The following is a 6,306-nucleotide window of genomic DNA, read 5'->3' as shown; positions in this document are numbered from 1 at the left end:
GCTCTGAATGTTTGGGTACATGTTTTGGTGTGGACATAATGTTTTCAAGTCTCTTGGGTATATACCTAGGAGTGTAATTGCTGGTCATACCCTAACCCATTGAGGAACTGCCAAACTATTCCAGGCAGATTTTTCTCCCCCTACTCCACCAAAATGGATCTTGTTAAGGACACCAGTGACTTCCATGTTGCTAGATGCAGTGGTCAATTGTCAGTCTTAATTTATCTATCAGTGTGAATATAATTTCATGAATTATTACCTCCTTTGAAGAAATTTTAAACATTTTATAAAAGAAGCAGTACATGTTCCATTGTGGGAAAATTGAAAATACAAGCTAAAATATTAAAAATTAAAAATTCACTTTCCCATCAAGCTAAAACATTAAATTTGGGGGCTAGGCAATACATAGTTAAAGGCTATCAGTAAATAGATATTATTGAAGTCATAGGTCTGGAAAACTTCACTTAGGGAAACAGTATAAACAGAGAAGAAGATAAAATTGTGGGCTCATGTCAGAGTACATTTAAAGGTTGGAGAAAGGGCAATCTCAAATGAATTTTGAGGATTGGAAGATTATTGAATGAATTGTATTTATAAATCCTTGAATAGTGCTTGACACATAGCAATGTATCAGTGTTTGTTAAATAAAATAAATTCAACTAAAATCATCCTAATAGACATGTTGCATCCATTTTCATTTCATTTCATTTTCTTACCTTCTTCTTTTGATGTTTTCTGCTTCTTTTACTCTTAAGGCTTTGCTGCTCAGGGAATCATCAAGCACCACATTTCTTCTGATAATAAATTCCATGGTATGGAAATGTGGCTTGAATTCTTTATAGCAAAATTCTCAAAATTTGTTTATACTGATGGTCTCAAACTCCTACTTCTCATTCTGAAATTCTCTCAAATTACGGTTTTGTCTTTACCACTCCACTAAACCTGTTTTTCTCAAGGTCTTCAACAATCAACATATTGCTAAATCTAATGGTCAGTTCTTAGTCTTTATCTTATTTGACCTGTCAGTAGCACTTGACACTTTTTATAAGTCTGTCATTGAAATTTGTTCTTCACTCTGCTACCAAGACACCATATTCTTGATTTCCTACTACCTTATTGGTTGCTCCTTAGTCTCTCTGGTTGATTCCTTCCCTTCTCCATGATCCATAATATTGGAGTTACATATAGCTCAGTCCTTGTATGTCTTTTATTTTATACCTATATTCAGTCATGATAGTCTCATCTAGTTCTCATGGATCAAATTACCTTCCATAGTCAGAAAATCTCTGAACTTCAACATCGTGTATCCAACCACCTTCTTGACATTTCTATTTAGAAGTCCAATGGGCATCTCAAAATTAACACAGGACAAACCTAGGTTCTAATTATCCACACCCACAATTTGCCTCAACCAAGATCTTCTCTATCTCAGTTAATGACAAATCCAGGCTTCCACTTGTTCAAGTGTACACACTTGGATTAAACCTTAATTTTTCTTTTTCTCATACCCTAGTCTGTTAGGAAATTTTCTCCATTTACCTGGAATCTGATCATTATTTACCACCTCTACTGTGACAACCTTGCATTATGTCTCATTTGGATTATTGAAACCACCAGCTAACTTGTCTCCCTGCTTCCATCTGTGTCCTCCTACAACCTTTATTTATCACAATAGCCAAGTAATTTTGTTAAAAGTATAAGTAATGAAGGGGAAAGGACAAAAAACAGAATAGAAAAATGGGGAAAATATATGAACAATTTATGATAAAAGATATAATAATGACCTTCAAACATGAAAAATATTCAAATTCACTGGAAATTAGGTAAATGCAAATTAAGACCACTCAGATAGCATTTTTCATTGGTCAGAATGGAAAATATTTATGAATGTAGAAACATTATTTTGGCAAGGCTGTGAAGAAATAGACTTGTTTATACGTTGCTGATGGGAATACAAATTGGTACGATTTTTCTGGAGGGAAATTTGATGGTGTCTAACAAAATTACATATGTATTTACCTTTCAACCAATGGGGCCAGCAATTCTTTTTCTAAGAATCTATCCTGAAGATATACCTCCAACAATATTAAAATATATATACAAAAATATATTAACTACAATATTGTTTTTAATTGCAAAGTATTGGAAACAACCTAAATACCCATTCATAGGAAAGTGGTTGAAAAAACCATGGTATGTCTACACAGTGGAATGAGGAAGAGTTTTATGAACTGATATGAAGTGATTTCTAAGACATACTATAAAATGAAAAAAAGCAAAGCACAAAAGAGTATTTATAGCATGCTACCCTTCATATAAGAAAGAAGAGCTATAAGAAAATACACAAACATCTGTTCATTTGTACAAAAAAATACAGGAAGGATAAACCAAAACCTAACAAGACTGATACCTAAAGGAAAGGGATAGAAAGAAGAGGGGAATGGCAATAGGTTAGCATGGATGAAGTAGAGTAACATTTCTCTGATGATATCTTTTTGTAGAGCTCTTAGAATCATAGTAATGTCTTGCATACTCTTCACATACCCCTAAATAAGCAAATGATTAAAACCAAGCAGGAAATGATGACAACACAAACTGGAATGCAAATACTAACAAATGAAAGTAAATGTATTGTGAAAGAATAATTTCACATAAATGTATTGTGAAAGAATAATGATCATACTTAAGGGGATGGAAAAGAAACAACTAACCTAAGTAACTTAGAAGCAGTATCTTCAGTGAGCACAAAGCTAAAGACTTAAGCACTGTAAGCTAGTTAGTAAATGTTTTTTTCACAGGGATATGAGTTAGCAATCCTGAAACTACATTTGTGTGTATACTGGAATTGAAAAGTAAGTACATATATTGTAGATAGTGCGAGCCAGTCTTCTTACAGTTGGAGAAAGACATAAGGAAAGGAAGAAGGCTAAAATAAACCCTGTGGTATTGGATTACAATAAGAGGCATCAGTATAAATTCATGGTTTTTAATATATATTCAGACAGATAAAGAAATATATATATATATGGGGGGGCGGTTAGTATACATTCATATATTTCCTAACTCATTCAATGAGAAGGCCTAGAGGCAATGACACTCCAGAACAATGAGCACACCTAGCACCAGATCTTGGTTTCCAAACACGATTCTCTAACATAAGGAACCAGGGTTCCTTGGATAATTTGATTTCAGGGCAGGCTGGAGCAAAGAAAATACAAGGTGAACCTAAAACATTTTGTGATGTCAGAAGGTGAGGAAATTCTCCCCCAAAAGATGAAGGTTTATCAAAAACAGAGGAGTTAATCTGAAGGAGCATCTTATGGCCAAAACTGTAATAATGTGAATAACAACAATAGTGTTTGAGTTTAACCCCTAGGATAATATATACCCAGTGAGTCTATGCAAATATAAAAATCAAATGCATAAATGAAGGAGAAGGGACAGCTTTTCCTCGCAATTGAATTTCAATTAATAAATGTAGATGGAAAGGGGAAATAGAATCATCATTGTAAGTGTCCTAGTAATACCTGTTGCAGACAAGATTCACCAATGGATGCTAAAATTAGGGAGCAGGGCTTCCCTGGTGGCGTAGTGGTTGAGAATCTGCCTGCCAGTGCAGGGGACACGGGTTCGAGCCCTGGTCTGGGAAGATCCCACATGCCGCGGAGCAACTAGGCCCGTGAGCCACGATTACTGAGCCTGCGCGTCTGGAGCCTGTGCTCCGCAACAAGAGGCCGCGATAGTGAGAGGCCCGCGCACCGCGATGAAGAGTGGCCCCCGCTTGCCGCAACTGGAGAAAGCCCTCGTACAGAAACGAAGACCCAACACAGCCAAAAATAAATAAATAAAGGAGTTCCTTTAAAAAAAACAAACAAAACAAAAAAATAAATAAAATTAGGGAGCAAAAGTTTGAGGAGAAACAAGATTTGCAGTCTCAAAGCATCTCCCCAAAGATACTTATTAACTATAAATGGAAATAAAGTAACTTTATAGGGGAGAAGCCTAGCAGACACCAACCTATCCAAATGATCAAGATAAATATCACCAGTAATAAGACATATCAATATCATGAATCCCTTGATATGATGCATAAAGATATTTTTGTAGGTGGTAGTCTTTCCAAAAATACAAAACCTGTTATAGACTGAATGTTTGTGTCCCTTCTAAAATTCATACATTGAGGCCCTAACCCCCAGTGTGGAGATGGGGCCTCTAAGGAAGTAATTATGGTTAAATGAAGTCATAAGGATGGGACTTTGATCCAATAGGATTAGTGTCCTTATGAGACTTCAGAATGATCCCCTACAACCACCCCTGCCAGCAAAATGCGCTGCGCCAGCATGCTCACACTGAAGAAGATCAAATGAGGACATAGTGAGAATGCTGCCATCTGCAAACCAGGAAGAGAGCTCACACTAGAAACTGAATTGGCTGGAACCTTGCTCTTGGACTTTGAACCTCCAAAACTGAGAGAAATAGATATCTGTAATTGAAGCCACCCGGTCTGTGGTATTTCGTTATGGCAGCCTGAGCTAATACTCTTTCCAACGATGAGAAAATAAGAGATAAACCCAATCTGAGGGGCATTCTACAAAATTACTGATTAGTATTCTTCCAAAGTGTCAGGGTCATGAAAGACAAGGGAAAGAGTGAAAAACAGTTGCCGACTGGAAGAGACTAAGAAGGAAAAACCAAAACAAAACTGCATGCAATATGGGACCCGGAGCAGGATTCTGGAACAGAAAAAGGACACAGTGAAGGAAAAAATATGAAATTTGAATAAGACCTGTAGCTTAGTTAATAAAATTGCACTAGTATTAATTTCCCATTTTTGATGTAAAATGTTAACATAGGGGAAGTGGGATAAGGGATATAAGGGAACTCTTTGTACTATTTTTACAAGTTTTCTGTAAGTCTAAAATTAGATCAAAACAAAAAGTTTATAAACAAGACAAAATATTTTAAAAATGTAAATCAGAACATTCCCTCCTCTGTTCAAAATCCTCTGGTGGCTTTCTATCTCACTCAAATTAGATGCCAAATTCTGCACAATGGTGGAAAAGCCCTACACTAATTGTTCCCCTGCTTCCTCTCTAATTTCATCTCCTACTAGTGTCCCCATCCCCAGTGAACTTTAGCCAAACTAACTTTTTGTTGTCCCTTAGATATAGCAGGTACATTCCTGGCTCAGGTCTTTGCATTGGTTTATTCCCAGATACCACTGGTTGTTCTTCCTCTAGCTAACTTCATGGCCTGCTCTTTCACATTTTTTGTCTTTACTCAAATGTCATCTTAACAGTGAAACTTTCCTCACCACCCTATTTTATTTTGCACCCACCAGCCTCCTGGAGTTCTATATTCTGATATTATTTTTCCCATAGCCCTTATTATCATCATCAATATTCTGCATATTTTACTTATTTAATTTTATTATTATACATTGATATACAGCAGAGTTTAAGCTGCACCTAAGTTAAAGTTAGGGAGAGGTCTGACTATTTTGTTCACTGATGTATTGCCAGTGAACATGAAGAGAGAATGAATAGTCATGTGGAGGCTGCTTCATTTCCAATGTCTTGTTCCAGTTTTGAAGAGCAGAAAAAAAGAGGCAAAGAAGAAGAGATATATTAGGAAAGCAAAACCTCTCGTCATGTGTTATTGGATCACTGGCCAAACTACGTTACATGACCACCTCTAACTGCAATGAAGGCTAGGAATTTTTTTTTTTTTGGCTGGGAACATTACTGCGTATCTACCACATTTTGACAAAAGGTTTAGGTTAGAAGGACAATGAATGAATACTATAAACTATTCAGTTTATTAACTATTCAGAATATTGCTTAAAAGATAGCCAAAAACTTTCTTAAATTTCTGATTTTGTTTCAGGAATATTAAGGGAAAAATAAAAACAGCACAAATTTTACAGTTCTGAGGGAAAAAATTGTAAATGAAGAATTTTCTACATGCCTAAGTTCTGAATGAAATATGATATCAAGAAAAAGATATTCTCAAATATTCAGCAGCCCAGAAAATATACTTCTCATCTTTCCTTCTTGAATAAAACTACTTTTAACATGTGCTATTACAGCTTATTTTGTCTTTTTTTTTTTTGGCCCCACAGCTTGCAGGATCTTAGTTTCCTGACCAGGGGGTCGAACCCAGGCCCCCTGCATTGGAAGCACAGGGTCCTAACCACTGGACTGCCAGGGAATTCCCTGCTCATTGTGTCTTAAGAAAAATATTTCCACCTCTGGTGGCTTTATACTATGTCAGCTTGGGTAGGCTAAACTACATTTCCCAGAATTC

Source organism: Eschrichtius robustus, chromosome 3, assembly GCF_028021215.1.
Source record: "Eschrichtius robustus isolate mEscRob2 chromosome 3, mEscRob2.pri, whole genome shotgun sequence".
NCBI lineage: Eukaryota > Metazoa > Chordata > Mammalia > Artiodactyla > Eschrichtiidae > Eschrichtius > Eschrichtius robustus.
This window is presented reverse-complemented; position numbering follows the sequence as displayed.